Source organism: Microtus oregoni, unplaced genomic scaffold, assembly GCF_018167655.1.
Source record: "Microtus oregoni isolate MIOR12 unplaced genomic scaffold, Mior012 000014F_ref0000157, whole genome shotgun sequence".
Lineage (NCBI taxonomy): Eukaryota > Metazoa > Chordata > Mammalia > Rodentia > Cricetidae > Microtus > Microtus oregoni.
The window spans coordinates 49565181-49581754 of NW_024543073.1; the positions used below are offsets into that span (position 1 = coordinate 49565181).

The window sequence follows — 16574 nt, forward strand, 5'->3', positions numbered from 1 at the left end:
ACAAAATGCCAACACTGACAAGCTCTGAGTGATGGGATTTCACACTGATCTCTGTTTTCTGCCACTTGACTTGCATTAGTGTACACTGTCAATATATAAAGGAGGTACAAAATTAAAACAAGATTTTATTCACTGAGGTCCCAGTCCTGGGTAGAGTGAGTGGCTCGGCCCCATACTACAGGCCTTTGCCAAGCAATCCTGGATGCCCAGTGAGAGCTCCCACATACCCCATTCCCAAGTGTGGATTCTGGAGGGGATTTTCTTCCTTTTACATTTTTCTTGTGTAAAGAAAGATAAATGGCACCTCCGTTACTGGGATCCACCCATCCTTAAAAGAAACCTGCCAGAGAGACAACTCAGTGATTTAGTGATTAGAGCCTTGTTACTCTGGCAGAAGACCAGGGTTTGATTCCCAGCACACACATGGTAATTCAGGGGATGTAACTTGTAGCTCTGGTGCCAAGGGACCTAATGCCTTCCCTTCTTCTGACCTCTTATGACACAGCACACATGTATGTACTGTATATGTGTAGGCAAAACATTCATACACATAAAATTAAGAATAAATTTTTAAAACGAAGGAAAAATGTTTGATAAGGCCAAGAAAAAAAGGCAGTAAAGTCACGCCAAGGTGCACTTTGTCAGTATGTCATGACCTCAGAGTCCTCCACACCACAGGGACAACAGCTCACTGTCTTCGGAACTGGGCTCTGTGCAGTCAGACTACTTTTCCAGGGTAAGGAGAAAGTTGAACTGGTTCTCGAGAAGCCAAAGGTGGCCTGGGATTTACTGTGTACCCGTGGCTGGCCTTGAAGTCCTGAACCTCCCACTTCTACTTCCCAGAATTCAGGGTTTGTGGGTGTGGCTCTACGCTAGGCCAAATTACAGCTTTAACAAGAGAAAATCAGCCCTGCTTTAGTTAATCCTCGTGTGTGTGTGTGTGTGTGTGTGTGTGTGTGTGTTTAGTTCAGTTATGAAGCCTGAACTTCTAACAGGTTTTCCAGCATTCTAAACATTAAGGGCTTAGCTAAAGGATCTTGTTAATTCCGAACATGCATTAAGAACAAAAAGAGGAAGATGTAAGTGAGAACAAACTTAACCAAGGTTGAGGTCAACCATGGTAACTTCACTTCCCATAAGCGCTTCCTATTCTTTGCAAGACCTGGAAAATTTGCAGCATTGAACTTCCTGAAGTACTTGGAGAAAGTGATTGCTGCTCCCCAGCAGCTCCTCTTTCTTCAGAGGATAAAGGGGAGGGCCGCCTCCTCGGCTCGGCTCCAATTAGACTCAGCTCACTCCAGGCGACCCAGGCTTCATTAGCAGCCTGTTCACCCTGCCCCTGAGAAGACTCATTAAGAGAATGAAAACCAGATCCTGGAGGACAGACCAGAGGAAGAAATGCAGGCGGAAGAAAGCAATGGCTGCGTAGCCATTACTGGCCCCCTCGGCTTTCATGAATCACTTCTCATCTCTCAGTCCCAGGAACAAATGAGACACAATTTCCTTTCTTGGACCAGAAGCCGCAGTTAAGAGCCGATCACTTTTCTCCCCATCATTATTACTTCGTGACAGTTGCCCAAGTCTGGTGTGGTGGCACACACCTGTAATCCCCGGGCGCTAGAGGCAGAAGCAGGAGGATTGCCACAAGTTTCAGGACAGTCTGACCTCAGTAACAAGTTCCAGGATATCCAGGCCTATGCAGCAGAAACATCTCTCTCTTTTTTTGAGATTTGTTTATTTTGCTTTATGTGTATGAGTGTTTTGCTCGTATGTATGTCTGTGAACCACGTGCGTGCCTGGTGACCTCAGAGGACAGAAAAAAATGTTAGAGCCCCTGAAACTGGAGTCAGAGACAGTTGTAAACCAGCACATGGTTGCTGGAAATCAAACTCAGGTCTTCTCTCTGCATGAACAATGAAGGCTCTTAACTGCTGAGCCTTCTCTCCGGCCTCATCTTAAAAGGCACGGCCTCGCATACACATATACACAGACCTCCTGGTCTCCCACAGCCAGCAATTTGCTCATATAAATATCTCCTTCTCTACAATATAGGACCTAAAATGAAAGCTGACACGGCAGGGCTCACTTCACCCATTGGTCAGTTCATGTTTGCTGAACGCCTACTCTATGAGCCATGCATCATCGAGTAAGACTTACATCGAGAAAGACACAATAAAGATAGCAAATTAGGTCATCAACACATTACAAGACAGTCAGTCACATGAACAACAACAGACAAACAAAACACCATCCAGGCACAGTAATCCACACCTACTGCCTGAACACTCAGTGGTCCACATCACTGTGCGGAAGGCAGAGGCAGGGAAGATTGCATCCAGTCTGAGGATAACCTGAGCAAGGTACACAGAGAAGCCAAGGGAGCCCTGTCCTCCAAAAGGAAAGATCACATCAGAGAGGGAAACTGGGAGGGGTGTGAGGATGCGTTTGCATTTGTCAACACCATAGTCAGGGCTCGGGCTAGGTCAGAACAGTAGCCCTCCTGCCAAGGGCCAAGAGCCCCCCAGAACCCTCCATGACAGTACAACCAGGGCATGATAAGGTTTGGCATATTTTCTCTAAACCAACAGAGAAACCATTTCAAACCCCAAAGGAAACTAATTACTGCAACACATCCTCAAAAGACCAAAGACTTTCCTGACTTCCCCGCTGTAGTCCATGAGCCTGGCTCGTAGCCTGTGCTGGGTGTTCAGTAATTGACCATGACTGACTGGTTCACATGAATACAGCAAAATTCAAGACAACTGAGCAGTACGCCGAATACTTTTGTAACTTGCTTGGCTGAGCTCCACCTTTCTTCCCTGCTCATCAGGATCAAGGCACCCAGAACAGCAGAGCAAATGGCTGTCAATGGGGATAAGGAGATTCTTAAGGAAGCATCCTAGGTAGTGGCACCTAGGTGGTGTCAGTAGCTCTGCTCAACTTGAATCTTTGTGCTAGCCAGAACAGGGCTCCAGAGAACATCTGCATTTGTCAGGTTCATTACATATCTAATGAGGTGTGTGTGTGTGTGTGTGTGTGTGTGTGTGTGTGTGTGTGTGTGTGTGTGCGTTGTTAGAATGGCTCACACCATTGGAGTACGGGTATTGCCACAATGACTATCTGCACAACAGAGACTGCTCAGAACGAAAGGGAGCAATGATGCTGCCCTAGTCTGACGTTTAACTCCTGGAAGCACCTGGAGAGCCTCTGGTGTCAATGTACTCTGTAAGGATGGAGATGCTGAAATCATGTCCCTGAGTGATGCCAGCAGCAGTGTACACAGCTGCTCCAGAATGATCAAGTTTGCACCTACTGATTGGCCCCTCCCTCCCCTGCCTTCACTCCGTTCAAGTCTCTACCTATTGGGCAGTCCTGCCTACATGCAGGGCAGGTCTTCCTCCTTTAGTGGCTGATCTGTATGTCATAGTCTAGAAACATCCTCATGGATTTGCCCAGAAGTGTGCTTTGACAAATTTCTAGGTGTCTCTTGTTCCAATCAAGTTGACAATCCAGATTAACCACCCCAGAAGGTAACCTTGCGTAGCTGACAGTCCCTAGCATGGTGCCAGTGATGTAACCCTATTGATATTTATGTCTTTCTGCACACCTTTTCCCCGAGTGTGGCTAGGTCTCGTGCCTTCTAGTAAGTAGAATGTGGCAAACATGATGTTATATGTCGTGGTTTCATTAATGTTACTTTAATAAAATACCCTGACACAGAGCAACTTAGGGAAGAAGTTCATCTGACTCACTATTCCAGGTTACAACTCATCATTGCTGGGAGGTCAAGGCAGGAATAAAATACAACTAGTCATATCCACAGTTACTCATATCCAACCCCCTCTCTATACTTAATAAGATCCCCTAACTAGGGAATGGTGCTGCCCACAGTGGGCTGTGTCTTCTCACACCCATTTAGCATGAGTAAACAAAACAAACATGTTCACAGGCCAACCTGATCTAGACAATCCCTAATTGGAACTTTCTTCTTGGGTGACTATAAACTGTGTCAAGTTGACAGTTATCACATCCCACTTCTTAGAATAAATTACAAAACCTCTGTAATTTCCATCTTGCCCTTTCTCTGTCCATTTAGGTCTACTGCTGAGTGCTGGCTCGTTTTATGACCCAAGCTAGGGTCCTGAGAAAGAAGGGAACCTCAGCTTAGGAAAGGCCTCCTTGAGATTTGGTGGTAAGACCCTTTCTCAATGAGTGATCAATGAAGGAGGGCCCAATTCATGGTGGGTGGTACCCTTCCTGGGCTGGTGGTCCAGGGTTCTATAAGAAAGCAGGCTGAGCAAGCCATGTAAAGCAAGGCAGTAAGCAGCTCTCCTCCCGGCCTATACATCAGCTCCTGCATCCAGTTTCCAGCCCTGTGTGAGCTCCTGTCCTGACTTCCTCCAATGACGGACTATGATGTGGAAGTGGAAGCCAAACAAACCCTTCCTTCCCCCAGCTTGCCTTTTGATCATGGTGTTTTTTTTTACAGCAATAGAAACCCTAACTAAGACATGCTGGAAAATCAAGAGCCCCGGCTATGCGTGCTATGAAAGGGCTCATATGACAAAGAGTTGATAGACCAATTATGTACCTGGGACTGGAACAAAGGTCATCTACATAAGCCGTGGCAATTGCCTTCGGGAAGCTCGAAAGAAAATACCTACATTCTATGTAGATAATAAGTGGACCTTGTTTCACTGTGTATTCGAGGCTGTCATAACAACATGAGATCTCTGGTTTGTTTTTTCTTCCTCTTTTAAGTCTCTGCTTCTCTTTAGAATCTGAAAGTCTACAAGCCTCTGAGAACTGTTCACTATAGAAACTCAGCAACTACATGAAACAGAAACAGGCAACTGTGGGTAAAAACTCAGTGAACTGAGACTTCAGACCCAGTAGAAACATGACAAGACCTCTCAGGCTGCTGCAAGCCTTCAGACAGAAGTGCATACCGCGTCTTGTCTTGTGGCTGGCTGTTACTGGAAGGCACCATGTCTTCCCATGATTCTGTAACATTGCAATGTCCCTCTGTAGAGTGTCCTATGACACCCTGCCCATTCCTCCAAGTCTACTCCAATGCTGGGAGGTTTCCCAATTCCCAGGCAGGGTTAGCACCTCCTTTTAAAAATATTCCTTCTAAGCCGGGCAGTGGTGGCGCACGCCTTTAATCCCAGCACTCGGGAGGCAGAGGCAGGTGGATCTCTGGGAGTTCGAGGCCAGCCTGGTCTACAAGAGCTAGTTCCAGGACAGGCACCAAAACTACAGAGAAACCCTGTCTCAAAAAAAAAAAAGAAAAAAGAAAAAAATATTCCTTCTATCCCGTGTGCCTTGCAATGGCAGAAAACCCAGAGAGCTATGGCAGGAAAACCATGCTGGACGAGTTTGCATCCCTGGACCACTTCCAGGAGCAGAGATCTTCTGCCCTGCCATGAACTGTGATATGGTAAGAAGAAACCAGCCTTTGTCAAGTGAACCCCATAAGTTCTGAAGCCATTTGTTAGAGCTTGTTCTTACTACTCAGGAACTAGTCTCCAAAGCACCCCAGTGAGTGGACTTTCGGGAAATGCTGTTAGCTCCAGGAGAGCCTCTTGACTCTTTAATGCATCTTTCAAAGCCTTGCAATTGGACTCACCTTGATGCAACAAGTGAACAATACTCTTGAGGGTGTAGGTGACATCTATCCCTCAAGAGTTACATCGCCTTTTTCAGAGCTCCCCCTACGGATGCTATAACTCCAGTGAGTTCAACTCATGCAAGGATATCCTATGAGCCATTCCTGGAGTGTGGCACTACCCCCCCCCCAGGTTTGTGCCTGTGTCTCCCAGACACTGCAGCCACACGACTTGTGATGGGTATTCTTGGTTGCCAGCGTGCCTATATCGGGAATGAACTACAGACCAGAAATGCAGGGCACACATGCGATCTGGATCTTGGGGCTTTTGATTGGATCTTGAGGCTAGATGACACAAGCCTTTAATTCAGATCTGGAGGAAGGCACAGCTTTAATCTGGGCCACCCCTTCTGCTGGAAGCCTCCATAAGGACGAGGGAAGAAGGAAGAGTTTGTTCTTCACCTGCTTGCCCTCTTCTTGTCAGCGCATCCATCCCTTCACTGGCATTGGAGTCTGCTTCGTCGTGATTCCGGCACATACTGAAGACCAGACCAGATGAGACAACCAGCCTGCTGGGCCTGAGCAACTACTGGATTCTCGAGCTTTCCATTCACAACTAGCCATTGTTGGACTGCAGCCCGTAAGTCATTCCAATAAATCCTATATTTATATATATGCATATATGGGGGAGATTCATTTCATAACTTTTGTGACTCTAGAGACCCCTGACTAATACACAACCTCAAGACAGTTCGAGGGTGGGCCTGCCTGACCATCAGGGGCAGTCAGATCCCCTTCCAGAACAATGTATGCTTTGATAACAGGTCTCTCTTTCTTCTAGGGCCAAGAACCATCCAGATCTTGTATCGAAGCGACAGAAAGACAAGGAGATTTATATGGAAGGGGAGAGGAGCCCTTTCACCCAAGATCTGTTGGGGCACTCCCCAGCTGACAAACAGGATTCCAGCACAATTGCCAACATCTGCTCTGAAGACTGCTCTTCCTTTCGTGTATAGATATTTTATGCTAAAGTAACAACGAGCCAGGCTCAAGACCTAAACACATGTGACTGATGGTAGGGACCGTTCCTTCTTCCTGGACATTTTCTGGAAATCTTAAGCAAGTCTATTCATGGGCCAGGCCAATGCAGTTGTTGAGTTTATGACTAGTACAAACACAGACACTGCTAGAGACAGCAAGGAAAGATTCTCAGAAGTCACTAATAGTGGTCAGTGAGATGCCCAGCCAACAGCAGATGTAGATACAAACCAGCCAACTGTAGAGGCATTGTTCCTACTGAAAAACAAGGCAAAAGATATGAAGGTTTTCTGCCGCTCGTCTGTCGGTAGAAAGCATCTGAGAAAGAGAAGCTGCCTTTGCAGTCTTCCCAGAAAGACAGTATTGACATGCAGAAGTTGGTTGAGACTTCACAGGATTGTGTCAAATGAAGCCTGCAAGCCTCCTAATCCAATTGAGAGGAGACAGCAAGCCATCTCCTCCATGAAGTCTGGACCTATACTGCGCTATGTCAAAGGGTGTTTGGAAAACTTGGATGATTTGATAGAACATAATGATCTCATTCACCCCCTCACACCTGGGTGCAAGTGCCAGCCCCTCCAGTTTTCCCAGAGTAGGGATACAACATTCCAAACCTTTAGTGCCCTCATAAGTGCATGTTCTTTCTTCTCCCTCCACCCTGGCTCTTTCTGCAATTCTGCATGCAGGCAATGGAGACCGCTCCCCCTCTACTCCGGGGATTGGCTGCTGGGGTCAAGTTGACAACAGTCCTGGTGCCGTGGTAAGCATGGTCTCCCCTACCCCTCTGTCAACAGGATCCCCAAAGGAGACTTGCTCTGTGTCTTAGTTGGGGTTCCTACTGCTGTAATGAAACACCATGACCAAAACAACTTGGAGAAGAAAGGGTTTATTCGGCTTACTCTTCCATATTGCTCGTCATCACCAAAGAAAGTCAGGACAGGAACTCAAACACGGCAGGAACCTGGAGGCAGGAGCTGATGCAGAGGCCTTGGAGGGGAGCTGCTTACTGGCTTGCTCCCCATAGTTTGCTCAGCCTGCTTTCTTATAGAAGCCAGGACACCAGCCCAGGGATGGCACCACGCACTATGGACTGAGCCCTCGCCCATCAATCATTAGTTAAGAGAATGCTCTGCAGGCTTGCCCACAGCCCAATCTGATGAAGGCATTTTCTCAGCTGAGGTTCCTCCTCTCCTATAACAATAGTTTGTGGCAAGTTGACATAATCTAGCCAGCACACCCTGGGGTCACAATGTCCAAGTCAACTATATGTGAAAAGCACTTGCTTCCCTTATTGACATCCCTCCCACCCCAAAACCCAAACCCAAGTCCATGGGGCTAGCAAGAAGGCCCAAACCCCCATACAGAGCAGACACTGCCCTGAAGACATCATTTCATGCTGGCCTCCCAGCTTCTTCCTCACACTCGATGGCCGTGGAGACACTCAGCATCGTCTCCAGCATTGCACCACTGTCAGTCAAGGCCAGTTAAATCCCCCAGGCATTAGAATAACACTCTGAGCCTGGCGGGCGTGGCACACATCTTTAATCCCAGCAGAGGAGGTGGATCTCTGTGAGTTCAAGGCCAGCCTCATTTACAAGAGCTAGTTCCAGGACAGGCTCCAAAGTTACAGAAAAACTCTGTCTCAAAAAACAAAAATAACGCTCTGAATGATGCAATCAAGTTCTTTTGAGAAGTATCGGGTTGGACCTGGTTTGGTTTGGTGATGTCTTCCGTTATAATCAACAGTCAGCAAGCCTTACACACCGTCTCACCTGGAGACATATTATCACTATCCTTTGAAATGATGCTCCCCATGCCGAGCTTTCAGCTTGGGTCTGTTAGCTAAATGAATTCGCCATAAGTGAAACGGTCCAAAATGTCAAATTGGTTTTGCAAGCTTCTGCTGCTATCCCCTGTCACTCCCTACCTTGGAGATCCCATGTTCAGTGTCCCGCTTTTCCCACTGGGGGCCGTCTCTCCAAAGGGATATTCTGTCAATAATGGTAGACAATGGTGATCATTCTTATTTACCCTGCACTGCGCTGATGTGTTCCCTTAGACATTTCAGGCAGAGGGACCAGTGGGGGAGGGGAGATAGAAACAGAGAAAGTGACAGACAGAAAGCCAGAGAGAGACAGGCAGACAAAGATAAGACACTTAGGCACTCCAGGGAAAGGCGAGGAGGCAAAGGGTCAGTGTGGGTTGCATAATAGCTAGTGGGAGGAGAAGATTGCAGAGACTGACCCAGAGCAGGATGGCTGCCTCGCTTACAAAGCATTTACACGGTCTCCTAATGGCCTTGGAAAGCCTCAAAGTGCCCTTTAGAGGGAAATCACTGACTCTGGTGCATGTTGAGAAAGCAGCCGGGTAAAGGCCAGAGTCACAGACACGGAACTGCTAGAGACCATTGTTCTAAGTCTGTGGCAAGGCCATCACATTGCAAATCACACACTCTGTTTAGGACTGCAAGTGTTGCATTCTTTCACATGCTCTAAAATAATTAAATAAATGTTCTTGCAATTGACTAGTCCCAGGTGGTATGGAGAGAAGGGCACAGGTGTAAAATCAGAAGTCACAGGCGTTGCCGAGCAGCTAGAATCCAGAGTTGGTTCGTGGAAGAGGGCCACAAACAGGCATGAGTCCCAGCTTAGGCAGTGGTGTGGCTGGTAAAGTTCTCAGCTGAGAACACAGAGGAAAGAGCAGACAGGCGGGATGGACAATCTTAGTTTTAGATGCACTGCTGGAGGTGGTGAGTCTGAAAGGCCCTGGGAATTTTGACAGAAGCACAACATGAAATACGAATCTGCGCACAGGAAATGTGTGAGAATGGCTGAGATCACCTGGAAAGAGCTGCATAAGGAAATGGGGGGCTTGGGCTGGAGGGAGGGCTCGCTGTAGAGAGCACTGGCTGCTCTTGCAGAGGACCCAGGTTCAATCCCCAGCACCCACATGGCAACTCACACTGCCTGTAACTCCAGTTCCAGGGGATCCAACACCCTTAGATAAGCATATATGCAGGCAAGACACCAGCGCACATAAAATTTAAAACATAAAATAGCAAAAGAAAAGGAGAGGATGAATAGTAAAACCTTGGTGACTACTGAAAATGTTTAATAAGGGAGTAGGCAGAGAATAGGAGCTAGAGTCGAACAGATGTAGTCAGAGGCACGGATGGCCACAAAGCTCCCGTAAGAGCCTACTAGCCCCAACACAAGGAACGACTTTTAAAATAGTTTAATGAGAAATATTGTTTAAAAACTTTTACTCGTTCCCAACCAAAGAATTTATAGTTCTCACAGCACACCATTTCCAAAATGTTTCACTGGGTTTGATTAAATGGGGTAGTCAGACAATGGCAGTATGCCGTGGGAGAATGCTCTTGTACACTGTAACCCTTGTATTGGTTTAATAAAGCGCTGATTGGCCAGTAGCCAGGCAGGAAGTATAGGCAGAGCAACGAGACTAAAAGAATTCTGGGAAGAAGAAAGGCACAGTCAGTCACTAGCCAGATGCAAGGAAGCCTCACTGAGAAAAGGTACCAAGCCATGTGGCTAAAGATAGATAAGAATTATGGGTAAATTGAATTGTGAGAGCTAGTTAGTAATAAGCCTGAGCTAACAGGTCAAACAGTTTATAATAATTAATATGCCTCTGTGTTTATTTGGGACTGAATGGCTGTGGGTGGGACTGGGAGGGACAGAAACTCCTTCCCCCCCCCCATAGGGGTGCACACTTTTAATCCCAGCACTCTCCAGAGGCAGAGGGAAGCAGATCTCTGAGTTTGAGGCCAGCCTGGTCTACAGAGTGAGCTCTGGGACAGCTAGAGCTACACAGAGAAACCCTGTCTTGAAAAAACAAACAAGCAATGTTGTATTGTCTTGGGAATGCATCAAGAATTCATAGTAGAAAAAACAAGGAAAAATGTAATTTACTGTATAGTTGCTAATTATAAAGTATGTTTTGTAATTAAAGGACTCCCGATTTTCAACTGCGACCAATGATAACCTGATATGTGGACTTCAATATGAACATAATTAAAACATCTAGCACAAATGCATTTATGACTTGGCTCTTTGGGCATCAGGCAGGAACCAGAATTCTTTACAGTACTACAGAACAATATTCCTTACAGACATTAAGGAATTAATAATGTTGGAGGCCATACCAGCTTTGTTTCTAAGCCTCAGGTACCAAAGCTATGTGTGACAAGCTGCTTACTGCCGCCCTACACACACACACACACACACACACACACTCATACACACACCAGCAAACTTGTAATGCTGATTCACGAAAGGCTGCTTAACTACAGCAGGTACCCCCTAAAGTGCCCTGGAGTTCTATATCGCTATGTATTCATGTTCTAACTGAAGGTGGCAACGGCTCTGTAATAACTTCTGCCATTCACTTAAAGGAGAGTCCTGATCCTCCGTTCTCTAACTGTCCATGGCTGGAACAAGGGAATGCCATAGTCACCTCTTTTCAAGCCCTGAGACAAAATGCTCTGGCAAAAGCAGTTTTATGGAACAAAGATTGATTCTGATGCACAGTCCGTCAGGATGTTGTAATCCAGGCAACAGGAACTTGAAGCAGCTGACTACAGTGGCATCTAAGGACAAGAAGCCCAGAGGGTTATGCCAGCTCTCCTTGTTATACGGTCCAGGGCGTGATGCCACCCGCAGAACAAGGTGTTTCCACTTCAGTTGACCTAAGGAAGATAACCTCTTGCAGACATCCCCAGAGGCCGTTCTTCTAGACAACTCAAGATCTCCCCAGCCGGACAATTGAGACTGACCATTACAGGAACCTCGCAACAATCCTGCTCCATCTTTGTGGGTAAGGACTTCAGCCTGGTGTGTCAGAATATTAAGAGAAAGAATGTACACCCATAGATCTCCATCTCACTCAGCCATCATCAGAGAATCTTCCTCCTGCTCTGATGGGAGCTTACACAGAGACCCTCAAGTGGACACTGTGTAGAAAGTGGGAGACTTGGAGTACTCGGTCATTAATTGGACGTCTCCATCAAATCCCTCCCCTCGGGGCTCAGGGAGACAGTCCTAAATGAGTCAGAAAGATCCAAAGGGCTTTCCTCTTCGGTGTAACTCAAGGCTGCACCGGCTGAAGGTGCTTGTGATTTGGTGATGAGTTTTGGTGATGCCTAATGTGGCTCACTCCAGGCCACAGAAGCACCAGAATACATTCACCTTCAAAAATGACAAGTTTGATAAGAGTGTTCAGACCAAGAAAATTAATGCAAAACTTCATGATGGAGTATGTCAGTGCTACAAAGAAGTTCTCGAGTGGTGTGTAAAATACAGCAAATACAAACCTCTGTCAAAGCCTAAGAAGTGTGTTAAATGTTGACAGAAGACAGTAAAGGACTCTTACCACATACTATGTAGACCAGGTGCCTGTGAGCTTGAAGTTTGCACAAAATGTGGAAAGAAAGAAGACATTGTTATTCCGTTTAATAAAGAACCAGAAAATTCAGCAAATACTGAAAATCAAGGTTCTAACTGTAGACGAAGCTGCAGAGGGGAGGAAGACAGTGACGAGAATTTAGACGCTGACACTGACTCGGATGCGGAGGATGGGGACTCTTAGGTGGCCTGACAGCACGGAGGTGACTGCAGAGGGCTCGGCAGACACAGAGACATCCAGCGTGGGGGTCAGAAAAGGCTGTCCAAAACAGGCAGAGCTAGGCCAGGCCGTGGTGGCACAGGCCTTTAATCCCAGCACTCAGGAGGCAGAGACAGGCGGATCTCTGAGAGTTCGAGGCCAGCCTGGTCTACAAGAGCTAGTTCCAGGACAGGCTCCAAAGCTACAGAGAAACCCTGTCTCGAAAAATCAAAAAAAAAAAAAAAAGGCAGAGCTGACACATGAGCAGTATAAATTATTTATAACATTTGAATAACAGAAACTTTCAGGTTTTCACAATAAAACTTGAACTGCATATACAGAATATGTATGGAAACTTCCTGTGGCCTGTTGTACAATCTATGGGAATTGTTTAGGAAAGCATATTATCTAGTGTCAAACTATCCAGTGTTGAGAACTGCTGGTTGTACAGAACCATCTCATGGAAAATTAAGATGATTCACTCATAGTGAGTACATTTTTGTAACCTGACCTCATGTGTGTAACTTCCTTAGCAAAAGCCCCCTCATATCTTACAAAGCAAAACCATTTATTTTTATACACAAACACACATATAAAATCAGGTGTAGTGATTTTTCTTCAAAAATATTTTTATATATGCCATTCCATTGTTTTTACCTTTTCCAGTTTGGAAAAACATACTCAGAAAAAAATGTGTGGACTATATAATTAATAACTGGAAAGGAAACTAGCCTTCATACTCGATGGAGATCCTCGCAGTGCCAGACGCTCTGGTGATGCTCTTCCATGTAAGCTATTACATTGCTCTGAGTTCTCACTTTGCTGCCAGCGGTTTTACTTGTGTGATTGCTGAAGTATGTATCCTTATGCTTAAAATCCTAAAGCTATAGAAAGGTGGTGAGGCAATACAATGAACTTTTCCACACTCTCTTCATCGATTCTCAATTTTAATGTTTTATTATGTTTTCTTTGTGTCTTAATCTCCACATATGTATATATGACATGTATGTATGTTATATGTGCATATATATTTTCTGAACCATTGAAATAAATGTGAAACCCTGGCTTTAAAAAGAAAGAAAGAAAGAAAGAAAGAAAGAAAGAAAGAAAGATCAAAAGGGCCTGCGGGGATAAATGACTCCAAGAAAATGGTGCCCTCCTGACCCTGCAGGGCAGGTGCACATATGTGTGCTGCGGCCGCACACATAGGGCCTGCACAGGTTCAAGACAGACAGACAGACTCTCAGCATTGGAAGGGGGAACTGGACATGGAGCCCATGCCTAACCAACAATCTATCTGCAATTGATACCAGTGTGCCAAGGAAAAATGAGTTTTCTCCAAAGAAGTCTCACTGGGCATAGAACTGGGTATAGAACTCACTGGGTATGGATGCCCCATGCCCAAGAATGGACATAAAGCACTCAATGGTGTTTTTGTAGACTTTGCTCTGGATGCTTTGTTTGGGTTTGTCTTGTGCTATTGCTCTGCTAGTTTCCAATTTTGTGTTCTTGTGTGGGTTTGTTTGTGGGTGTGGCTTTTTTGTTTTGTTTTGTTTAGGTGTTTGTTCTCTAAAGAGAGATAAAATGGACAGGCCCGTGTGGATCCCAGGCCCACCTTGGTTCTCTCAGCCCGGGCTGGCTGAAGACATCCACAGGCCTGGGTAGACACCATTAGAGCCAGCAAATACATGGTGGGGAAACAGGGAGGGGCAGAACAATTCGTGTCCTGTGAGAGGCAGAACTGAAACAGTGAGGTACAGGCTGATGGGAGCAGCCTGCTTGTCCCCTGAGGCCGTCCGTGGTGATGTCCAGGCCTGGACTGTTGCCAAGGGCCATGTCTGGGCCTGTAATCCTACCATAGCTGGGGTCTGTGTTGATATCTGTGGCCCATGTTCCCACCAAAGTCCAGACAGATTCCGGGGGTGTAGGCCTGGGCTGCCGCCTGAGGCCATGTTTGTGTCTGAGGACTATGCTGCCACAGGGGCCATGCTGGTAGCCTGTGCTGCTACCCCCTGCCATGGTGACATTTGGACCCAAGCAGCAGCTAAGGGCCCTGTCTGGATCCGCAGCCCTGCCACAGCCAGGGTTCGTGCTGATGGCCACGGCTCCTGATACCATCAAAGGTTGTGAGATACCTGGGGTCTGAGCTGACCTGGGCAACGTTGGTGTCCAGTGGTCATGCTGCAGCTGGAATCATGCCTATCTGAGTGGCCTAGACTGCCACCTGGGGCCATGGTGACATCTGGGCCCAGCTGCTGCCACAGACCATGTCCTACTGCAACCAGCATCTGTGTTGCTGCCCATGGCCTGTGTTGCCACCAAAGGCCGCACAGATACCCAAAGTCTGGGCCACCACTTGTGGTCATGTGAGTGTTCAAGTTCCATGCTGACATCAGGACTATACAAATCTGAGAGGCCTGTGCTGCTTCCCGGTGCCATGGTGACATCCAGGCTGCGCTGCTGCCAAGGGTCATGTCTGAGTTTGTGACCCTACAGCAACCAGGGCTTGATTTGATGTCCACGGCTCCTGTTACCACCAATGGCCATGCTGATACCTGTGGTCTGGTCAGCCATCTGAGACCATGATGGTGTCCTAAGGCCCTTCTGTCACTGGGGCCACACTTATCTGGGTGGCCCACCCTGCCACCAGGGCCATGGTGACATCTGGACCCAAGCTGCTGCCAAGAGCCATGTCTGTGTCCATTGTCCTTCTTCAGTTAGGATCTGTGCTGATCTCTATAGCCCAAGAAACCACAGGGGACCACAGGAACCATGTGTGTTGAAGTTCAAAGGCCTTGCTGACCCAGCACTGCCCTGTGCTGGCACTGGGGGAGCTGGCCCTGTCCCCTAGCTACAGCAGAAGACCTGGCCCTGCCCTTCAAGGGAGAGCTGACCCCACACTCAGAAGGGATGGTCGCACCTGTCACCACAGACCTGAAAAACTGGTTCTATCCCTCACCTGAGGTGGATGGCCCCAGAGGCCCCAGTGGCCAAGACTACCTCTCAGACCCACATTCAGGGATTTGAGTTGGCCCACCCCAACATCATCTACCCTATCCATGACCAGCTGCAGGGCAAGAGGGACTGGCCCTTTGGAACCATGGCTACTGCAGAATCTCCATGGCTCAGGACAACAGCAGGATATCCAGGAGGAGTTTGGGTGAGGGTCCGGTGATGATGGTGTACCAGAAGCCAGAGGCCTTGAGTCTAGCTAACAACTCATTACAATGAACATTCACAAGTGAAGCAGAGTGGGCATGAACATTGCAGATCTTAATGTCACTACGATGAACTAAGAGGTGTTGAAGAGGCAGGAAGGATGGAGGAGCAAAGTGGCTTGTTGTTTGTTTGTTTTGTCTTATTTTTAATGAATATTTTTTCATTTCCTTTTGGGGGATGCTATGGGGTAAGGGGTGGATATGCAGGGACTGGGAAATGATGATATTGGGGTGCCAATAACTAATGTTTTCCTCAAATGGCTGCGTGTTCAGGACACGGGTGCAGAAAGCACACATGCAGCTTCTTTCCAAATTTGGCATCTGTAGCGGCTCCGGCACAAGCCACACTGCACATTGCTGTCAGGGGGAGGCCAGCTGGGCACTATTGCCATCTCAAAGAGGGGCCACCAGCTGGGTCTGGGGATGCTGAGAAACTTCTCAGCTGGGGCTCCCATCTGTGGACTCCTGTGAGCACTCACAGCTGGGCCCCGCACGGTGCCTCTCCCCTTTGACCTTTGCCATTAGAACACCCAGCCAGTGTGGATGAGAGACATTTCTGAGAACTAGTCAACAGAAAGCTCTTTTGTTCATCTAACCCATGCTGAAGCTTCCTCATTTAAAACTAAAGTGTAATCAATCTGCTCTTTCCTCTCCCTCCACCCACAGCTGGTCTCACCTGTCCATCTGACTGAGCCTTTCTCTGAGAGTTCCTGCGTTGTGCCTGGATGGTGACTGACATGTAACTTTGGGTGAGGTGAATACCCTCCAGGATGCGGGTGATTCATCCAATCAGATGAGGCGTGGAGAGAACAAAGATGGACGTCTGGACCAGAAAGAATCCTGCAGCAGGTGCGTCATGGACATGAAAGGCAACGTCCCTGGTGCCGTGTGGCACAGGGAGCTGCAGGGCTCGAGCCCTTGCTCAGCAATGAGTCTGATGCTCTGTGGGGTGAGCGTAAGATTCGGGGGCTTTGACCAAGGCTTAGACAGCAGTAGCATCCACAGTGGCCAAGAGCAAACCAGGGTTCATCAGCAGAGAAGTGGCGGACAAAATGCAGTGTATGAACAGTGTCTAGAGCGCAGTGTAT

The 16574-nt window shown here is 47.3% G+C and overlaps 1 protein-coding gene across 1 annotated transcript in view; it reads left to right on the plus strand.

Annotated features, from left to right (window-relative positions):
• The window catches only part of Rnf150 (ring finger protein 150), a 237412-nt gene extending 221244 nt beyond the window's left edge, over positions 1-16168 (plus strand). Inside the window, exon 8 of the transcript XR_005975539.1 lies at positions 16153-16168. The gene's annotated coding sequence lies outside the window, so the exon portion shown is untranslated. The remainder of the gene's footprint in view (positions 1-16152) is intronic.
• Positions 16169-16574: the final 406 nt, after the last annotated feature.